This window comes from Heterocephalus glaber, unplaced genomic scaffold (genome assembly GCF_053883595.1).
Source record: "Heterocephalus glaber isolate CG9 unplaced genomic scaffold, H.glaber_assembly_v1.0 deba00001550, whole genome shotgun sequence".
In the NCBI taxonomy this organism is placed as follows: domain Eukaryota; kingdom Metazoa; phylum Chordata; class Mammalia; order Rodentia; family Bathyergidae; genus Heterocephalus; species Heterocephalus glaber.
In genome coordinates, this window is record NW_028258343.1 from 4,390,378 (window position 1) to 4,413,627 (window position 23,250).

Genomic DNA, 23,250 nt, shown 5'->3' on the forward strand with positions numbered 1-23,250 from the left:
GCAGGGGACACAGGAAGGCGGGGAGATTAGAAGCCCCATTGGCTTATGCTCCTTTATCTTTTCCAGTGATACTTTCCTCAGATTGCAAAATAGTAATAACGAAGTAATGATAAAACAACTCAGAGTGATTAAAGTATCAACACACCATGTTAATACACTTTAATTGATTATCATCAGAGCTCACCACAAACCCATGAGGTAGATACTATCTTGAACTCTACTTACAGGAAATTGATGGTTAAGGCAATTAAATTACTTGCTCTGCACTGTTATACAAGTAAATAGACTTTTAACCCAGGGCTTTACTTACTGTACTACAATTTTTGACAAAAAATAACTGATTATGTTATTCTACATTTCCACATTTTAAAAAAAAACAGGGTTTGTTCTGGCAGCTCCACCAAAATGAACAAAGAAAAACCCAAGCAATTCCCACGTTATGCATATCTATCAGACTCATCAGGTGAAACTGACATTGATTATAATGCTCTCATTTTATTTAGTAATTCATTTTTCTCCTTTCAGTGCGTGCATGCGTGCGTGCGTGTGTGTGTGTGTGTGTGTGTTGCTAGAACCCAGGGCCTCTGAGCACGCTAAGCAGGTGCTCTACCACTGAGCATCTGCAGCTCTCAATTTAATTTCAATACCGCAGCACCTAACCGCATTGTGACCAGGGAAGTCAGCTGCCTGCCTGAGACGTCCGCAGAAGAAGGCCTGGTTCCCTGGTGGGAGGCAATGGGGGCCAGGCCAAGGCTGTGGGGCCAGGGAAACTGCTACAGGGAGATCTCGTCAGCGCAGCGAGTGGGGAGGAAAGTTCTAATGGCTTTTAAAGCACCAGGAGCTTTCCTATTACCCATCGCATTAAAGGAGCATTCGTCTGGAGAGAGGATTTGCCACGAGGCTCCCTTAAATACCCAGCTTTCTAACTGCACACAAAATGTGTTTGATCTTGGAAGTTTTCTCTTCACACAGCTTTACAAAACTATGCACCTAAAGGCACAGAACTAAAGTAGGGCATCTTTAGAGCCCCTGTCCTACAGGACCTATGGAGCTTCCTCAAACAGGAGACAAGCAGGCCTTTCTGTGGGGAGAAAAATATAGACTAGTTTTTTTTAACCAGGGAATAAAGTCTTTATTCTCTTTTGCTACCTCACAGTTGGAGTGGAGAGAGAAAGTTTCTAATTCAGCCCTGCAGGTCAGATTTTTTAAACCCCTTGAAAACAGGCAAGCCGTTCCATGAAAATGTCAAGCTAACTGAAAAATATCCATGTAATCATAGAATAATTAAATAGCTCTATTCCAGTTACTTATGGTGGTCTGGGCCGACAACTACTTGTAATATTGACTCTATTGGAGTTTAAAAAACTTTTTTTTCTGACATTTCCAGAACACAACATATTTTTAATGCATATTTATTCACACTAATCTAACCCTTTATAACTGAGATGAAATATTTTCACATTTCCTCCACTTACCGGTTTTTCTAACACAAATACAGAATTTATTCTTTCACTCTTTTCAAAATATTACAAAAACCATGATTAATAATTTTCAGGTGGCATTCCCTACAAAGTTTTGAGATTCTATTAATATTTGACTTGAGTTTCTTCACCTACCCTAAAGCTAGGATAAAAAATAACGCTCAAGTTCAATAGTTTTACATACCAAACTTTCAGACCAAGCGGGAATTCATTCATTAACTGAGGCTGCTAAATTAACTTCCCTGTGGACTAGAAGTGAATTATTCCTGCTATCTCTGTGAAACTGAAGTCTCCTAGAGAGTAAGGGTCAGCCTCACAAAATAACCAATACAAACTGCTACCGCTTAAGACTGCTTTACCACTTAATTCAGGGTTTTCAAATACTTTACAAATACAACAAAATATCAATAAAATAGGAGTTAAGGCCTTTGTAAACTAAGTTCATCTCTTTTTTGCCTAATTAACTCTATTGAGAAGTCTGAAATTATAAAACAATACTATTCAAATGTTACTTTTACTTTTTTTTTTTTTATTAAGTTTAGTGGTACATTTTAGGTATACAATACAGTTACATTCATCATTGGGATCTTGTACCCTTACATGATATATCTTGGTTCTTATTTTTTCCCCATTCCTCTGCCCTCCCTTCACCCACTCCACCCCCTCCACCCTTCCCTATTTACAAAGACTTTGTTTCCATTTTTTCCTTTTCTCGTATTTTTTCTTTTCCCTTCTTTCCCCTACCCCTCCCACTTCCCCTACTCCTTTAGACCTTTTCTTCCTATTTCACAAAATCAATTATACATTTTCATCCTTATTTACACTTTTAGTTTTTCACACCAGAGAAACTATTTGGTATTTATACACGTGTGCCCTATTTATTTCACTTAAGAGTATGGCCTCAATGTGCATCCACTTGGGTACAAATGTCTCTAGTTTCTCATTCTTTATGGCTGAGTAGTACTCCGTTTATTTAGAAAAAAAAAATACAACTTCTTTATCCAGTCTCCGGTTGATGGGCAATTGGGCTGTTTCCAACCTTTAGCTATTACAAACTGTGCCACTATAAACATGGGTGCACATAATATTGCTGTGGTATGAGTCTTTTAATTTGGGGGGGAAGATACTGAGCAGAGGACTAGCTGGATCAAATGGGACTTCTAATCCTAGTTTTTTGAGTTATCTCCATAATTTTTATTTTATGTATTAGACACCACATTGAGATTGTGTTTGAAACAGAAGTTTCCTCTCCCAGGAAATAAGGAGAGACCACTGGGCCAGGCATTTCTAAGTGTCATTTAGTCACGACATTCTTGGCAATAATATTAAAACAGCCAGAATGAATTGACAGCCATTAAATGTTTAAGACAAAAATACTGCAAAATTATTTTCCATACATTAAATGCGTAAAAGGCTGGCCATTTTTAGTACTGTACTTCCAGTGTGTGTCACCTTTTCATGCCCAGTTTAAATGACAATGCACTGTTTTTCTATCACAAAAATATTTAAGTAGCAGTATAATAAAATAGTGCAACAAATGAAATATAATGCTGGGTCTAAAATTAAACTAGTTAGTATAAATTTATAGCAGATGATCACTTTTTTTTTACTCTTACCAAATTTCTGAAATCTAGTAAACTCATCAAATTCCATTCTCAGTCTAATTTGAGGGGAAATCTAGGAAAAATTCCTCCTCAAGTTGAAACAGGTCTCCGTTTCTCAAACCATGGCTTCATTCATTAAAAACTGAGTTTATTGTCTTTAGAATGAGACTAAGAGCAAGCCATCATGAATTAAAAAGACTCTTCAGACCCTACTTACAGAGTAACTTCAAGGCGGAGCAAACTTTAAAGCCAGGGCACACCAGCAACCATAAGCCAGAAGGAAGAATTCAATGTAATAAATATCTACATTTAACACATACTCTTTTTTTTTTTGGTACTGGGGATTGAACTTGGTACCTTGCACTTTCGAGGCAGGAGGCGGAACCACTGAGCTAAATTCCTGGCCCTATACATACTCTTCTTACAGTAGAAATTTACTTAGTAAAAGTGTTACTGTTCTTGCAGTACTCCTTTGATTTGTTGAGGTCTCTGGTTTCCAAACCACAAAATTTCCCTTTCTTCTTTTCATGAAAAGAAAACAAAATTCTACAGCACAAGGACAATGGACAACCATTTCTTGATGGATCAAAATTTTAAATATAGAGGGAAAAGTAAAGTCATAGAACTAGATGGTCATCCAACCATCTCATGAATTTAATTGGAAATACTAAGAGTCTACTGCAAGAAGCATTAAAAGAGCTATTTTCAAAATAATTCTACGGCAAACCCTTATTGAATTTCCCCTTTCTATGTTATTGTTCCTAAATTAACTTCCCCGGTCACAATCAGCTAGAATATGCAGCAGTTACAAATAATTCCCAAACCTCTTAGCATTTCTTTCTCCTGCAGAAAGGAACACAGAGCTGCAGGAGCTTTGCTCACGGTGGTCACCTGAAGTTAAGACAGATGGAAGTTCTGCCTCAACTTGCCTTTGTGACCTCTCGCGGCCGTGCGATGAGACATGGTGCTGCTCACTAGGTCGGGCTCTTGGGACTTGCCGAGCATGTACAAGGAATGTCGTATTTAAGGTGTTCTGAGATTAAGGGAAGGTTCTCGTTTCTTCCTCAAAGGGAAAGCAAGACGAGGTGAAGTTGCCACACAGCTCACAGGGGCAAGATGGGGTAGAGTGAATGCTTAGGATGCTCAAGGCCGGAGGTTCACTCCCCAGAGCAAGTGCACATGTGCCTGCATGTGTGCATGCAGGCATGCGCGTGCACACACACACACACACACATACATTATCTCATAGGCATAATGAAACATGAGCAGACTCACATGGAAAAGAGAGCCCTTTGATTCCTTATTCTGGAAATTATTTCATTTTATAAATCTGTAAATTGATATTAACAATACACATTAGCATGTGATGTACACGGCCACCATTTCTTTCCAAATCCTCTCACAGATGCTGACTCCAGCTGCTCCTGGCCTGTGTGGCAGCTGCCATGCTTATGGCAACACAACCCAACAAACTGCCTTAAGACAACTTATGCAAAACACCGCTTTTGACCTCACCTCCTCTTCCACAAACTCTTCCCTCCTCACTCCAACATTCCAAGCTACCCTGAATTTTCAGTATCATAATGCTGACACTGTAGCCCAAAGGGCTGAGCTCCTGTGACATTTTGCTTCCACCACACCAAGCTGCTGTGTCCCTTCCCTCCCTGTAGGCACTCTGCTCTCTGAAGGAAGGAGCCACGTCTCACGCTTCCTTAGATCCTCTACTGCACTGAACATAATACAGAGAAGTTCAATTGATGTTTTTAATCAAAGAACAGCAAAGCAAAGGAGCTAGGAAGTACAACAGCAACTACTGACAAAGACGCAGAGCCAGAGTTCTAAGAAACTATTAAGCCCTAAAACAATTCTCCCTCCTCTGCAGTCCGGGTGGTACAGCTCGAGAGCCAAGCATCCTTGGCACACATTTATCTCTTCGCTCACTAAATCATCTTCCAGCAGCTCAGAACTACTGCAGGCAGAAGAGATTCCACAGCAAACAGAACAAAAGTTAGACACCTGTCCACAAAGCTCATGTGTTCTAATGAGGGCACAGATAACAAAAGAGGAAACTGCAGAGCTTGGTAAAAATGTCCTAAGTGGCAAGAGGAAAATAACGGAGGGAAAGGAATCGGGTGTGGACAGGGTGGTGGTGTGCAGCATCTGGGGCCTCACAGCGTGATGCCATCTGAGTAAAGAAGGTTCAATCTCCCTGAGAAAGAGCTGGGGGAGCCTGGTTTGGGCCGAGTGAAACGGGAGCAACAAGTGCCAACATCGGGCAGGAATAGCAGGGCAGCTGTGCAAGGCCTTGTGGGTTACTGCAAGAACACTGGCTTTTAACACCGAGTGGAAGGGCAGCCTCTGGTGACTCTAAGCTGAGAAGTGTAACTGCACCTACCTGTGTCACCTTTGTCACCTTATTCCTGCCACTTCCTACCTCAAAGATGCCAGGGTGAAGCTCAAAACCTCTCATATACATAAATTCCAAATAAAGCACAGTAAGATTGTGAACAAAGGCAAGTCACTAGTGATGCTAGCAAAAATACATGGCTTTTTTTACTACTGGTTTGTATAACTCGCCAGAAATAATTTCCATATGTATAATACCATGAAAGAAAGTATACTATGCACTGAAACTTTTCTTGAGCTCACTGTAAAGATATTGAAACATAATCTGAGGGGGAGAAGCTCTTTTTTTTTTTTTTTTTTTGCAGTTTGTAAAAGATTTATTTGACAAGTTTCACTTAAGCGCAATACACCTGAAAGGAAATCACAATACAGTGAGATTTAACTCAAGGCCTCAGAATTTCATACAAACACCAGGACCAAATCCTAAGGTATTGATTGGTATTGCGTCTCAATTTCCCCATTAACTTAAAAAAAAAAAAGCTTAAACTTACGTGCCTTACAGGTTATTAAATGAAACTAGAATTAACAAACATGCCAAATGTTTCACTTTAATTGCAGACACAGCTCCTATATTGAATTTTACAAAACAGCATGCCTTTCAACTTGCATCCAGTGTTCCATGTAATATGGTATAAGAGCAACATTTAACATAATTCAACTGCTTTAACCTAAATACACTTACCGCTTAAGTACATCCTACAATATTACTAATTTGAGAAAAGCTGAAAAGTGTTTAACAGTTATAGTTTACTTAACCTTGATGTTACATCCTGGATAACTTGTGTTCAAAAATACTGAACCTTGAGTCTTTAAAACAATCCTCATTTCCTGATAGGAGTAATCATAAATCACAAGCTTGGATTGTAAAAACTGTTAAACTAAGATTTGTTTTTTCCTTTAAAAAAAAAGTTGACCAAGAGTCAGTGATCAGGATCAGTTACATTCCCCATCCACCACTCATACTGGATATGCTAGACACCCCTCCCATTCCGTTCACTCCCATAGATGTTCGGCTTCCACTACTGTAGTAGCTGCTGTTCATTGCTCCTTGGCTGCCTATGCAATGTTTGATTGAAAAATCACTGGAGTTTTCCTGTAAAACTTGGTCATATCCACTCATGCTGCTCTGGCCGCCATAGCCGCCTCCATAGCCATCACTCAGCTGCTGGCTAGCTGGGCCACCAGAACTGGACTGGTTTGACAAGCCCATGCCTCCCATCATTTGGCTACTATAAGCACCACCGCTTGCTCCTGCTGTAGAATTCAAGAAGAGTTCTACATATCTGTGTTGCATATTTGCTTTATCTTTTGACATAGCTGCAAGAGCATCTTTGCGAGTTGCAAATTCAACATCTGCTTCACCAGTTATTCTCCCATCAGGACCAATCTCAGTGTGTACTCTCATGGGGCTGAGCGGTGAAAAAAAATTATAAATGTCATTCTCAGTAGCTCAGTAAGGTAATCCCCGCATGTGTACACAATGTCCAGTTGTGCTCTGGAAAGTAGAACCACCATCCCCGTATCTGTGATCAGACATTTCTGAAAAACAGTAATTGTGGTCTCTTCCAAATCTATCTGACCCAAATCCATAGCCATCATTATAGCCATTACAATCATCATAGCCTCCACAGCCTCCACCATAACCATTACGGCTCTTCCTCTCAAAGCCAGGTCCTCTGCCAGTGCTGTTATACCCTCTCCAAACCCCAGGCCTGTCGTAGGGACCTGGTCGCTGTACAAGCCATGAGCTTTCATGGTGGATCATAATGAGTTCTAACTTCAGCCCGACTGCTCCTAAAGATTTCGATATACCTGTGCCCTATTCTTTCCTTGTGTTTCTTTAGAGCCTTTTCAGCTATTTCCTGTGAAGCAAACTGCACGAAGGCCTCCCCCATACTCCTCCCCTGGAAGTCCACCAGCAATGTTATCCCATTTGGCACCATTTCCAACCCTGAGAAGAAGTGAACAATTTCTTCCTTGCTACATAAAAAGGGGAGTCCTCTATGCTGTACAAAGCCATCATTGGCCATGTCAGGACTATTTATTTGGACCAGTATGCTTCAACACCCAATCCATTTCAACACTGTTTGACTTGAATACTTCAACGTAACTGTGTCCCATAGTTTCTCTGTCTTTTTTCAGGGCCAATTTGACTTCATCTTCTGATTCAAGTTCAATAAATCCTCGCCACTCGGTCTGCCTTCTCTGGTGCAGATGAAACGAATACCTTGAGCCCCATTTTGAATTCTGCAGTCGGAGAAGAACCGCTGCACCTCGTCAGCGAAGCAAGACCAGGGCAAGCCCCGTACCTTCACCATGAACCCCTCTCCACCTTTGGTGCCCAACATCATCGTCTCCAGCAGGATCTCGTGTTGAGACAGACTACATGAACAAGTCCGGTACGGCTGAGAAGAAATGCGAGAAGCTCTTAAATAGACGGTTAATAAGTCTGACCTGCTTATGTAAGAGTGACAAGAAGGAGAAGAGACAGAAATTTAATTCACAGTGAGAATAAAGGGATTGTTTTCTATTCTCCAAGGAAATGACATGGTAAGACGAGTGGATGTTGAAAGAAAAAAAAAAATAAGAGAAGGTAGCTGACTTCTTAGCGTGTGTGAGAAAGAAGAAAATAATAGCAAAGGAAGAATTTGAAACAAACACTGCTACATTAATCTAGACAAGCCAGGTGAGTAGCCTCATTTGTCATTTTTAAGGCTGTGAGTATAGAATTTGTGTATGAGCATGAATTCCTGGAAACTTTGGAAACATTCTGGTCAAAAGCACAATTTTGGTATTTCACAACAGCAATGTTCTAGACATACTATATTTTAAAACCTGGATGAGGTTTATTCTTAACAGTATAAAACCTTTCATAATCCTCCTACTATAATTCAAGGTCGTTATATATTGGGAGGACTCCAGTTCCAAAGTTAATTATAAAAATAATGGTCATAATGTGCTGCTTCACTGAGAATGTTCTATAATGAGCCAGGGTCTGCAAAATCTTTTTTTTCAGATCACTGATTTTAAAAGTCAATGCTACTGATACTTTTCTAAATGGAAAGCCCTTTGCCATCATTATTTGATTTGTGCTTAAAATAATTGTTTGGAAATTGAAAGAAAGCAGGTTTTTTTATCCATCTTATGGATTATGAATCCCAGGTATAAAGTTTCTAATAGATCCAGGTACCTAAACCTCTATCCCAGTTATTTGCCACTGGACTCTGACCAACAGGGTAAAAGGTCGATTCCAGCATGTATCTTCATCTCTGTCCAGATGGACTGGGGACATCAGACTACAGCATTTATGTTCAGAAGAAAATCAGTTACAGTCCAACAGCTGCATCATGTATTATATGGCTAAAGAATCTAACTTGAGCTTTCAAGTAAGCATACAGGAAAAACTGGCTGTTCCCATCATTTATTTCATTAACAAGGGAGTCAAAAAATTGTGTTAAATCTCAAAGGCACTCTAAATTGAATAAAAATCTTTTCCTTGATAATTTGACAGCAAATTGAAATGATTTCAAATAAATATGCTTTTGGTTTATTATTAGACTAAAGATTCTACCTTTCTCCCCCATTTTTAGAGTGAGTTTTATGCAATTATACAGGAATATTTATAATGGTATAAAAGCATGTGATTACATATCAGGTATTAAACTAAATCTATCTTGCAGTACATTCATATTTGAGCCCGGTTCTTCACACCAATCATCATTTCAGTAACACTTGTCATCCAAAGCAACACAAACCATAAAACGACAAAGTAGAAATATACAGCTTTAAAGATTAAGCCTAACCCTTCCTAAAAGTTCTAAAAGTAAATATCCTATCTCTTCATGGTGGATATAAAGACACAATGGCCTAGGCTAGAGCAGAATTTGCTTAACTTCAGGTATAGAAAGAGGGCCAAACTGAAATATACCAACCATGGACCAGGCATCAGGAAAGGGGAAGGCTTTTGAAGGGACTGAATCTCACTTCGCTTTAAGAAGGGGCACGACAAAAAAAAACACAACAACAACAACAACAACAACAATAAAGAAGGGGCACGAAACTTACCCTACTTTCATCCATCAGAAAGTGGGGAAAAAGCAGCGCTAACTGGAGAAAACAGAGTGGAACGGACAGGGTCATGGAAACCTTGAGGCTGCTTCTCAAGTCCCCTTCTGCTAACAACAGGAGGGGATTGGGGGGGGGGGGGTCGGCAACAGGCAAGAGCTCTGACTCTGAAACTGAAGAGTTGTATTCAAATCCTAGCTTGTAACAAGCGAGCAGGGCTGGTGGGTTCGGGTCCAACCTTCAAGGTGCTTACAGGTTAGGTGCCTGATTAAACAAGTTCACACCACAAACTAGACAGCATTGGTTCTCCAAATCACTTCAGAATCCCCAGGAAGGCTTGGTAAGAACAGTCCCGGGCTCAGTCCTTATCTAATTCAGGAGCCCTGAAGTGGGGCCTGAGAACATGCAGGTTCTCACTGGCCTTGGTGGTGCACACCCATGACCCCAGTTACTCTGGAGGCTGAGGCAGGAGGATTTTAAATTCATAGACACCATGGCAATGTAGCAAGCAAGACTCTGCCTCAGATCAAAATTTTAAAAGGATGGGGATGTAGCTCCGCTGCTTGGGTGGAACCCCACTACTGGGGTAAAATATTGGATGTTCAGCCATGCCTGGGAATGCCCAGTGAGAACCTGCATTTCTAACAAGTTCCCAGGTGAGCCACATTATGACAACATTTATAAAGAGTAAGGCAAATACCTATAAAAGTAAAAGTGGTTGGCATGATACTCATTTGGCTGGAGGTGCCAGGTATGCTCCTGAAAAGGGCAGCAGAGCTTTGATAGTTTGAGACTTCTTACATATTTCATATGAAATGATGGAAGGCCAAAGGGGACAAAACAGAGGGCTATTCTGCTTCTTCCATTAGGGACCTAATGACTGCCACTTGCCAAGACAAACAACAAGGAAGACAGGACAGAGTAGAATGTTGTATCTGGTATCTACTTTTAGTCCCTAACTTGTTTTGTTTTAGGAAAGGTTTTAATTTTGCTTCTCTAGAGGAGCCTTACATGTCATGATTTCCTTAACATGTCAAGAGCTCCTTAAGTTGTTTGGAAGGCTCTTGCTTTTATTTGAACATGCCCTGTCAGCAACAACTGCAGGGGGTGCTTCCTGATGCAGCCACTACCATCTCTGAGCTGAGTAGACTCAGTCCCATCTCCTGCTTCCACACTGCTGTTGCCTTCCTGTGAACTTTTAACCCAGGGCTAGATCTGTCCTTTTAACAATGATGAGTCAGATTATGTGACTCCTGAGGTCCAACTCTTCCAGTGGCTTTCCAGGGCCTCAAAGCAAAAGCCAAAGTCTTTCTACTGGTTAATGAACACTACGCAATGTGACTCAGTGTGGATGGCTGGCAGTTGCTCAGTGAGTTCATGAAATGAATGAATAATTGAGCCCTGTAGTCGTTTGGCCATGTATCTAAAAGGGTACTGTGAGGATCACGACCCTCCACTTGCCCTGTGCACTGTATCACGGGCCATACTCTTCCCGCCTCGGGAGCCCTGTGACCGCCTTGCCTAGCTGGTGGTCTGCGTCATCAGTGTTAAATCTTACTCTGTGGTTATGGCCCAGGACCAATGCAGAATCCAATGCCCTCCCATTAAATGGACCCCCCTTAAAAAAATCCTCCTATATTCAAGAAATAAGAGGATGGAGGAAGAGTAGGTGGGACAGGATGAGAAACCGAAGCTGATGCTCAGGACTCAATCCATGTAGCTCTCCCAAGAAATTTAGTCTCCCTAGAAATTCGGGGAACCCGATCAAATCTATAATGAAAAAGCTAATTGCGCTGTGGGCAATTCCCAGAGGCTTTCTTTCAGGCGAGCAGAACAGAGGCCACAGAGAGCTGGGGAGGAGCAGGATAGAGGGGAGGAGCAGGATAGAAGGGAGGAGACACGGCAGAACACCGCCTTCGAGATGAATGGGCAGCTCTGCCAATGGAGGGGGAAAATGATGCTCAGACCTCTGAAAATTATCTTAATACAATGGCAATGACTTCTCTCCTTTCAACCTACAATTTTGTATTTGGCAAGATAAAGGACGGGGAAAGTGAGAGTCACAGAAAGAAAATACACTACTAACTGTGGGCATCAGCACAGTCGGGCTGGAAGTGAACTTGCTGACGTGTATTAGCACACACTGGAGAGCATCTTTTTCAGGGTCCCAGAACCAGTATTTCCCTCAGCGACGTTAAACGTCACTTATGCAAAATAGCTTTCGAAAGAGGCCACTTTGATTAATATCTCCCTCTCTGGTTGATTCCTATAGAAATGGAATAAAAACTTCAAAAAAACCACGTTTAGTAATTAAAAACTTAAGCTGTTGGATAAACCATTAGCTCCGGTTTTCATGGCAGGCCATGGGAAGAATTACTATTAAACTGTCATCTGCCCTGGCAGAAAACCAGTTTTTAACATTTCTTCTCACATACTCAAATTCCTTGAGGAGACTTGAGGAATTGAGTCTGATTTAAATGAAGGCAGAATCTCTTCGGTGCCTGTGATTCTCTGAGCATGTGCTAGTTTGCGAGCTGGAGCCAGGCACCCCAAGCCCAGCCAGCGGGAGGCGATCTCCCTTCCTCCTTTCACATTAGAATGAAGAAGTTCTATTGCTGGCAGCCGAGGAGCATCACCAAGGTGACTCAATATCAAATGGCCTGCAGAGATTCTGTGCCAGCACCAGAGGCTGGGGTGGTGTGGGGAATGATAACATCCTTATCCTCAGGACCTTCAACATAGCATTTTTATGCTGCACTGAGTGAAATGGAGAGGCCACTCAAGTTACCTTATCAGGAGTTAAAATAGAATTGCTGAGACAGCAGGCTGGGTATGGACAGAAAAACAAAACAAAAAGCCTTTGTTTAAACAACCCACAGTGCTTTGTTCAGACCTGGATCATTTGAAGGACTATCTTTGCTAGTCTATCTTTTGTGTGTTGGTTACCATTTTTAAAAAGTCCCTTGGGCCGGGGATTTAGCTCAGTGATTCTGGCGCCTGCTTCCCAAGCGCAAGGAGCTGAGTTCGATCTCCGGTACCAAAAACAAAAAGTCCCTTTACCTACCTGAAAAAGCAATCACCGCTCATTTTTTCTTTTGCCTTGCTCCCAACTTCCCTCTCACAGGTTAACCACACTGAGAAAAGAACTTCCTCCAGGGCTAACATAACTAAGGAGTTTTTGTAAGCCATCAAATCTAACAGAAGTTCAGTGGCTGCTTTCTGTTTATGATTTCATTCTGTTAATCTCCTGTTTTGGTCTTTGCTCTTTTCTTTCCCAACAGGGGACTTAATCCATTCTTTCACCAGGTTGGGCAACTTCCCCCAAGGACAAAAATTCTGAGTCTAAGGAATACTAAACATAAAAAAATAAATCTTCCAAAGGAGCCAAACACCTTCACTGGAAGAAAGATAGCCTCTTTAATAAATGGTGCTGGAAAAACTGGTTTTCCATATGTCGAAGATTAAAACTAGACCTATATCTTTCACCATGCATTAAACTCCAATCAAAATGGATCAAGTATCTAAATATTAAAACAGAAACACTAAATCTGCTAGAAGACATTGGTGTAGGCAAAGACTTTATGAATAAAACCCCAATCACATAGGAAATATCACAAAGAATCAACAACTGGGATCTCATCTTTAAAAGCTTTTGCACAGCAAATGAAAACACCGACAAAGTAAAGAGACAGCCCACAGTGTGGGAAAAAAATTTTGCCAGGTGTTTTTCAAAGGACTGCTATCTAGAATCTTAAAAAAATCAGACCTCCCAAATTTAAAGATCCAATCCAAAAATGGGCACCTGAATTGAATAGACACTTCTCAGATGAAGTAGAAATGGCAAATAAATACATGAAAAAATGTTCAACATCTCTGGTCATTCGAGAGATGCAAATGAAAACAATGCTGAGATTCCATCTGTCCCCAGAAAGAATGGCTGCTATCATGAAATCAACCAATAACAAATGCTGGCAGGGGTGTGGAGAGAAAGGAACCCTTCTCCATTGTTGGTGGGAGTGCAGACTGGTGCAACCGCTGTGGAAATCAGTATGGAGATGCCTCAAAGAACTAGGACTAGGGCTGGGAATGTAGCTCAGTGGCTCCACACCTGCCTGGCAAGAGCAAAGTCCCGAGTTCAATCCCCAGGACAAAAAACAAACAAACCAAAAAAACAACTACAACTAGAGGTTCTATTCAACCCAGCTATTCTCCTACTTGGTTTCTTCCTGAAAGAGTTAAAACCATCACACCACAGCGATATATGCATACCCATCTTTATAGTGGCATGGTTTGTAATAGCTAAATCTTAGAAGGAGAAATGCCCATCAACTGATGAATGGATAAAGAAGATGTGATTTTTTTATATTCTGCCACAAAGAATGACAAGCTCGAGACATTTCTAGCTAATGGATGCACTTTGAGACTATACTTTTAAGTGAGATAAATCAGGCACACATGTTTAATACCACATTGTTTCTCCAGTGTGAGAAACTGAAAGTGGAAATAAGGACCAAAATGTAGAATAGATATTGGGAAATAGGAAGAAAATGTTCAAATGAGAAGGGGAACAAGGGAGGGGGAAAGGAGAGAGGGGACAAAGGGAAAAAAGAGAATAGAAGGAAAAAATAAAAACTAAGCTTTTGTAAATAAGAAGGGGAAGAGGGGTCAAAGGGGGGGATGGGAAAAAAGCAAGCTATATCATGTACAGGTACAGATTCCCTACGATGAATGTTATCATTATGTCTATCTAAAATGTACCAATGAAAAATAAGTCTTAAAAATAAGTTTTCAATTACATTATCATTTGCCTTTGAGAAGTCAACTAATTAAATTCACAAGCATTACCAGGCTTGGTGGTGCACACCTGTAATCCAGCACTGAGGAGGCTGAGGCAGGAAGATCAAGGCCAGCATAGACTACATAGCGAGACTCTGCCTCAAACGAACAAACCCAAAATATATTAAAAAATTCAAGCACTGAGCCTGCACTAAATAAATAATGTCATCCTTTTCACCAAAGAACAAACAACAATGTAAGCGGCCACATTGTCACCAGGCAGTGAGCAGCCTCAACAGGATTTGGCTCCATCTCAAAACACACTTCAACTCCCTAAGGAAGACCAGGGTCAGAACCCTTAGCCGAGTTGTCAACCTTTTAGCTGCTCTCTCAAAGCTGACCATGGCCACCCAGGGACCAGTCCAACTGCTACCTTTTCAGGCTGTTCCCATCCATAAGACCAGGATGACACCTCGGCCTGGTTGACTTTCTTCTTCCCAACTGCCCTCTTACCAACTTCTTCCCAGTCCCTGCAAATAAAATAAAGGCTTGCCAGCCCCGGACCCAAGTTCCCTGTGCCCCTGCCCTTCTGTCCCCATCCTGGTCCTTCCCACAGTCTCAGCAGTCCTCAGCATGGACTCAGATGTTTCTGCTGAGTTCTAGGTGACTCCCACATGCCCTCAGGGCCTGCACACACTCAGCAGTACCTACACTCCCACATGCATGCTGGGCTGTGTGCTGGAACTCACAGGAGGGAGGAACCAAACAGTCCTGCTCCCGAGGGTCTTGCTGGGGTGAGGGGAGGTAAACGTGAACACAGGTCACAGCACGGCACTAGCTGCTTCCGTGGAGAGGTGTGAGGTTGCACCGAGGGATGTGGGCTTGTGTGGAAAACAGGAGTCCAGGGGAGCTGTGGGGGAGCCGGGGCCTCCACAGGGTGATTCTCAGAGCAGCAGGAGGCACTTGGCCAGGTGTGAGGCCGTAGTTCAGAAGGGAGAAGGGACAGACTGAAGCGAGCAGGGGAGAGAAAAGGGGGACAAGACAAGCTAGCACTCCAATGGAAGGACTTTCTCCTTCCACATAAAAGCACGAGGTGAGGAAAGAGCTTGGGGAAGAGTTAGAGTTAGAGCTGGGTGGGAGAGAGAGAAGGTCCACAGATGGGGCTAGACCAGCGGGGGTCAGTTCACCAAGGCTCTCAGACGCTAAAGAGATTAGGTTCTATTCTGCCCGTAAACAGGAGCTGAAAAAGAATTTCTAACTAAGGTGAGGCATGGTTAAATTTATGTTCTAAAGACAACACCCAGGGGTGGGGTGAGGCTCAGTAATATTGCCAGCATCAACCTTGCACCCGCATTACTCAGCCAGATGTCTTATCTCTCCAGCTGGCTGTAAGCTGCTGGTGGAGACCACTGGAGTCATTCATCTTTGACTCTATTACAATATCCCACGCAGTGACTCACTTGCCACACGCGCTCAGAAAATTTCTGGGTTGACACACCTTGATTTTAGACAACCCTGTCTGTCTGGACTTATGCTCAGTAATCAGTTATATCTCAGCTAAGCACGGAGAAACCAATCAGTATTTTCGGGCTTAGAAGGGAGTGAGAGATCATAAATTGTTTTCCAGAGAAGAAAGCCAAGGGCAAAATTAAAATGTGATTCCCAGTGTCCCACCGTTGCCTACCGACAGCACTAGGGTCAGATTCCTGGTTTCCTGTCTCACCTTCTGGAACAGTTAGTGACAACAGAACAAGACAGCAATGATGCTGTGGTTGAGCAAAATGAGACAATTCTATTTCATATCTCCATTCAGTGGCTTTTTCAGATCAGCATTCCATTCCTTCAACCTCCACAATTCCATGCCTATTTTTGTTTAAGTCAGAAGATGACATAAAACGATATACAAATGAATATAAGTAGTTTGTTTTTTGACTATAAAAAAATGTGATTTTTCTTTAGCTAAAAATATTCTACCTTCTGCTTTTATACATCAATTCCACAAGTATTCTTCAGAAAATAATAAACAAGGCAAAATATAAACTCAGGTTCAACTGTTAGATCATTGGTATAACCCTTTCAAACCTTTATCTACCTATCCTTTGCAACCTGTGCACTTTTATTTTTTTAAAGTGTACTGAGTTACTAATGGTCTACTATGGTCCTAAAAATAAGCACCAAATGCCATTAAGGTGAAATAACCACACGTGACATCACATAATGCTTCCTTTCTTCCTCTTAGACTAATTTGAATGTTAATAAAATCAGGGATGAGAGAAGATTTCAGGAGCGACTGTGAAGTCAGCACCTTTAGGCAACAATGAGCTAAGCTGAATTTCCTAAATTAACTGGCTAAAGAAACCAAATCTGTCTGGGACCATTAGATTCCCAGGGTAAGCCCCATCCCTGTGAACTTGCAGGAAATCAGGGGCAGTGGAAGGGACACCAAAGGGGCAAGTCTCCTCCGTGGCCCTGGGGTCTGTGGTCTCCACAGCCCAGCAGGTTCGCGTCAGGAGCCCCTACTTCTCTGGGCCTCTGGCCACCTGTCTACAGGAGATCAGGGAGACCAGAAGGTCCCCCCCAGGCGAGTGGGAAAGAGGTATCTGCTCATGTGGATGAATGAACCTGAGTGCCATGTATTGGTAGCTGTCACTGTCATCCAACATTGTTCCTTGTGCTATTTCCCCCTCCTCCTCATAGTGAAGATATAATACAGATTATATCCGTATTTCATCTACTTAAATGAGAACAAACACTTCTACAAACACTGCTCCTACAATGAGGGCCAGGTACTTTGAGATACTTTACATGTAGAAGTTCATTTTCCACCTATGAAAACAGATACTCTGATCCTTATAGATGCAAAAACAAGCTCAAATTGTTGAAGAAACAAATTCAAAATTAAAAACTCAAATAATATACACCTAGTATGTAACAGTCCATTCCTGGAATCTAGATGCAACCCAAGCACTTTTCATTAAACCCAGACCTTTCCTGTTAGAAATCAAGTACAGGAAGCATCTAGAATTTAGGTCATGTTCTATGTTTTGGACCTCGACAATAGTTATATAGACATCTATGTTGTAACTGTTTATCAAGCAGTATATCTTTTCTGCATTTGCCTGGGTTGTATGTCATTTAAAAAAAAAGGCAAAAGCCACAGGTAAATTCAATGTGGTTGGAACCAGGTGGGCAGATGTTCATCCTGAACCCACCGAGGTTCTAGGCAGACACATCATTCCAAAAGAGAGCTCTCAGCAGGGTCCACAAGGCCACCTATGAAGGTGTCACACCATCCTGTGACAAGTGAAGCCCAGGAAGAGAATCTGTAGCCAAAGACACAGAGGGCATCTGTGCTTTCTCAGGGACCCATGTGCTGATGGGACAAACGCAGGACAGCAGGCTCCTCACTGGATCCAGACAGAAGCCCACGGCCTCTCCCAAGGCCTCACAGCAAGGAAAGGTAGATACAGTCACCTCAGACAAAGTCTAAGTGTCAGGAACAGTCAAAGAAACACAGCTGGACCTACTTAGAAGAGTAGTCTACAATTTTAGGAAGGTATTCCACACTTTACTGTCAAACAGGATGGCAGGTGCAGACACACAGTTGTTGGTCATTTGAGATAAGGAGCCATTTTTCACAGGGTAAGTCTTCAACTCTTATCCTTCCAGGTATAACAAACATAACCTTGACTTTGAGTGGAATCCAGGCCAAATTCACACACTCCTCCCTGCATTCACGCTTCGAATTCTAGAGCCATGGAGCACACTGACCTGCTAAAATGCACTTCTTCAGGAAAGAGCTGTGACTAGAGAATGTTCCTGTTACCAACAACAGATGCTCCATGAGCTAATTCAGGCAGGAGTGTACATAGATACAGTGACTCAACTGTCGGTTAAACATACTGTGAGAAATGATGTTGATCTCTCTCTTAAGTGGGGCTTTTTGGAGATGGAGACTTAAACATGATACATCTTTATTTCAGTCTCTAATATGCTCACAACTGTCAAAAGAAGTCTATCAGTTGAGTGGAGAGAAGGGGAAAAGGAGGGGAAGAAAAGGAGATGAAAAAAGAATGAAGATGTGTTATGTGCATGGACCAACTCCGCACAGGAAAGTAATCATTAGGTACTGCAAACATGTACTAATAAAAATGAAAAAAGAACTCTATATAAGAATCAAATTCTGAACCATTTAGAGCCTATCCCTTGTTCTCAATTCCTCCTTAGTTTCCACTTCATTGAGGCTCTTTCAAAGGTAAAGCTAAAAGACATGCAGATTTTAAAACAGTCTAGTTAGAAAAGGTCACTTATTATCACATCTATCTCCAATGCAGTTCAGAAAGAGTTCAAACAGTTCTGGAGGTAAAATGGGTAGAAGTCTTCTAGAAATTGAGTAAGATGCTGAGTGAACTCTTCATGACAATGGGATCCACCTTCACTATGCACTGCAAGCCAGCCGTCTTGTTCAATCAAACAGCAAAACACTGTTCTAAATCTCAGTCATACTTGTATCTTCATTAGCAGTAATAATTATGCAAATCTCCAGTAACAAATCAAAACCAAGATACTGAACTGAAGAGTAACCACAAAGTCTTCTCCAGAGACCATCAACAGCCTACGCAAAAGGTCTCTGCTGGGTCTGGTACCAAGTGAAATACCATTGGAAATCACCTGCCCCAGGTGCTGCTTTGCTACCTTATACATCTGGGAGGCCCATCTCCTTGGCAATGTGGGAGTGCACACGAGGGAGGGCGAGCTCTCTCAATGCTCCTTTGGCTCTCCCTGTGCACCTGCCATGCCTTGCACCAATGTGGTGTGGTTTGGTTTTTTGAGACAGTTTTGGTTTTTCAGGCTGGCACTGAACTCATTATGTAGCCCAGGCTGACCTTGAACACATGGCAATCCTCCTGCCTCAGCCTCCAGATTGCTGGGATTACAGGCAGGCGCCACCATGCCCAGCATCACTGTGTTTTTACACACATCAGCCCTTTAAAGTTGGGGGCCCATGAACTGTCATCAGTTCATTTTAATATCCCTGGCACAGTACAGAATTAATACTCAAATAATGATTAAACTGGGTCTATTACTTGCCTGTAGGTAATAACTTAAACTTAGCGTTTTCATAAAACATTTCCCAGCAACCTGTCTTCCTCAGTCACTTGACTGCTACTGAACATTTCCACATTACTTTAACCCGCAGCTACTACAGGTGGGTCCTGAGGACCCAATGCATTTTTAAAAGCTCTGTTTTCTTCATTTGTCAACACTGCAGGCTCAGGGTTTCTATAGCCTCCCACCATGAAGAGTACTTAATTCAGCGTGCATGAAATTCATGATCAGTGTCTGCGATGCTACGGGGAAGAAAGTCACGTGAGTCTCCTGGGCTTCCCTGAAACCCTTGGGATACAGTTAACAAAGGGAGATCTTCATTCCAGAATGACTACTAAACACATGCCCATAAAAGCATGAAAACTTATAGCACAAGTCCTGGGAATGGAGAATCTGTTAGAGAAGAGCCCAGACAGCTTACTGACCAAAGAAAAACATGTGCTATCTAGCCCGGCAGCGAGGACAGAAAAACTGCTATCCAGTGTGATGCCTGCAAAATGCCAATTTGGAATGAGTGTTGTAAAAAGCTTTGTCCTGGGGCCAGGGATTTAGCTCAGTGGCACCACGCCTGTCTCCCAAGCGCAAGGTCCTGAGTGCGATCCCCAGCACCAAAAAAAAATAACCTTTGTCCTGTGTGTTTTGAAAATTAATTTTGTTTATGTTATAAATACTTACATAATACATTTACAAGTAAAAGTGTAGCATAAATATTTTCATAAAAAATTAGATTAAATTTATGGGTCTTGAGGACCTATGAATGGTATGCATGAAACCAACATGAGTCAGTAGTAGCTGCAGGTTACAAAGCATATGCTTACACGGTTGGTTACTGATCTATTAGAACTCACCATATCATCTCCCTTTGCATTTTGTGATCTTTACAAGGAGAGCCTAGCTTTCCATAAAAACTGACAAATAATTCATACAGAAAGTATTTAATGACGGTAAAAAGCACCTACCTGTTTAACATTCCTTCCTTAAAATTATGGACAGTAAGAATAAAAGGAGGAACAAAATACACTACTCACTGTGAATAATTAGCTAACTTCCTATATTTCTAAGTAAAGAATGTTCAGGTTGAATTAACTTAGTATGAGGAAATATATATTATCAAGCTTTAATAGTATACAGATTCGGGGGTGTTCAGTGACTGAGTGTCTTTCTTTATTTCTATCTTTTTATTATCATCGCTGGCAGTGAGGTAGAAGATATTCTGCCCAGTGTTTATCTCAGGTTGCTAAGACGATGTGAGGAAAGTGTACATGATATTCTGTACATGTGATTAAAAGTAAATAATGAAGAACAAAAGGACTCAGAAGTTCTTTCTCATTTCACTCTTCCCAACTACTGCTCCTAAAGTTATTTACCTCAAAACCCTTAAGGGTTTTTTTCAATCTTGTCTTTAAAAGCACAAGAATTTCCAAGGTTATTAATGTTATTAATAGAACATCCCTTTGATGAATGCTTTTAAGACGCTAAAGCAATTACAAAACCATCTATCTTTTTAAAATAAAATTCAAGTTTGGGCAAAGCCAGTGGTGAAACTTCTACAAGGAGGTACTGAGTAGAAAGAAAACAAAGCGTTCATCTGCATTCTGAAGTTTGGTCTCTAAACGCAGGCAAGTCCTGACCCGGAATGTGAACACACACGAACTCAGCGGCGAGGCACACTTCCCTGGAGAGTGATCAAAACAGCAGGGCCTGAAAGGGCGAACGGCACACACCTTCAGCAACCGCCCAGGAGCGGAAGCCAGCACTGCCTCAGCTACTCAATGTCTCGGTCATCGCCAGGGAGCAAGGTGAGCGTCACTGGAAACCCATAAGAAGAAAAGTTTGTTTGGACTTAGGTGCATTGAACAACCAGTGTCGTGAGGGGAATGAAGCTCAAGGCACAACTCCAAGGCCTACAAATGGGCTACACTGATCCCATCCCTCTGGTTAAACTTGAAGTCACTAAGCATAGAGGTTACTCAGACCAAATGAAAAAGGAAACACAATAACGCTCTCGTTTCTGGGCAATCCAATGCTACAACTATAAGACATGAGATACTGCCAGATGCATGAGGTAATCTAAGCATTGTAAAGTATTAAAAAAGAAATGGGGTGTGGGGGTGCATGCCTATAATCCTAGATCCTTGGAGGCTGAAGCAGGAAGATCTCTGAGTTTGACGGGCTACATAGTGACACCCTATCCCCCCAAAAAACCAAAACAAAAACAATACAATACCAAAGCTCTGGTGAGTCTACTGATAGCTATTCTGTCTTCAAGCAGAAATTGTTTACTTGAATTTCCACAGCGCAATTTTTGGTGTATCTCTGGAGCATTTCCCACAATGTGATTTACATTATAGGCACAAGTTTAAATTCTTAGGACTCTGCCTTTTGATTCTGCACTTCTCCCAGAAGAATAGATTTCTAACAAACAGCTGCTGAACCTAGTTTCATGTACCGGGTAAGAAATGAGCCTACAGCCTCAGACTGTCCATGTTAAATCCTCGTCCCTACTGCTAAGTAACTGCTGAGCTCTTGGGCAAGTTTCTAATCTATTTCCTCATCTGGGCATAGTGAAAGTGAGGACAGGATTATTGTGAGAATTAGATGATGGGTATAAAGGGCTTAGCTCTGCACCTGGTGTTACAGTTAAGTGTTTAATAAGTGCTCTCCAATGATGGTTTATCAAAGAAGGAATCACCTAATAGAAGATTGGTACAGAGGTAAAAATTCTCATAAAAAATTAAAGAGACACTCATGCTATGTTGCCTTGAATCAGTGTCAGAATTTCTCCCACATTTAAGCGCTCCACAATCAAATGAAATGAAGGAGCCCCAGTTTAATCAAATTTCAATAACAACAAATACTTCTTCTGTTATACTTATGTCCCAAACATTGCACGGTAGGAGAAATCTGCCAGGTGCAGTTACTGGTAGGATAAGAACTTCACTTCCTTGTTTCATGAAGAACTCTCTGTATTTTACAAATGTCTCCTTTCTCTCTGAAGAACTGTCTTCCTTATTTGTCATCTTTAGGAAGCCCTACATAGCATACATTTATTCTTTATAACACCAACAATAAGTGAAAGTGGGAGTTTCACATTCCACATGGGAATACACTCCTACATTTTCTGATTACTGCCTGCCTTGCCTATCTGCCTGGGGACCCCTGGTTTGGGGGAGCCCAGCTTGATGCCACCCAATTTCCAATAAATAAACTATTTAGTGTTGCTTCAAAGTCTACGTATTGATTTCCTTTCCGCGGGTGTCCAACCTTTTGGCTTGCCTGGGTCATACAAGAGCAACCGTCTTGGGGCACATATAAAATATATAATATGGTTGTGTATATCAGTAACAAAACTTCTTACTTTTAAATACTTTTTACTGTAACATTAAAAATAAGCAGGGCAAGCAGCCCACAGGTTGGGCACACCTGCCTGAACTTACACTACACGGAACATACCACTAGGGAGTGCCAGCTAGGACAAATTGGCTTTAAGTACTAACACTGACTTTTAAAAGGCAGTGGCAAATTTTCCCTTGTCAGCAGGAATTTCTTTGGATTAAATCAGCACAAGAGATTTAAGCATGCGGCACAAGGGTTTCCAAGCAGGAGTGGGTTCTTTGAAGATGGATTTGCCTATCTGTAAATAAGCGAGTTGCTCCAGGGACCAGAGCATTTTTGGCACATATTAGGTTATATTTATGAAGCTCTGGCATGTTATATATTCAGTAAAGGAGACCTTTCACAGAGAGCAATGCAGTCCTGTTGTGGGTTCTAACAGCCAGTCCCTGGAGCTCGCCGACAGTCCCTCCTTA

General features: G+C 41.7%; 1 protein-coding gene and 1 pseudogene across 10 annotated transcripts in view; both read right to left on the reverse strand.

The window, feature by feature from the left end:
- Window positions 1–23,250, reverse strand: part of Nhsl1 (NHS like 1) — a 226,747-nt gene that overhangs the window by 39,291 nt on the left and 164,206 nt on the right. The gene's annotated exons all lie outside the window — the stretch shown is intronic.
- On the reverse strand, window positions 21–23,246 carry LOC147824215 (heterogeneous nuclear ribonucleoprotein H2-like; annotated as a pseudogene). The gene has a single exon (XR_015442624.1). The product of XR_015442624.1 is annotated as a heterogeneous nuclear ribonucleoprotein H2-like (transcript).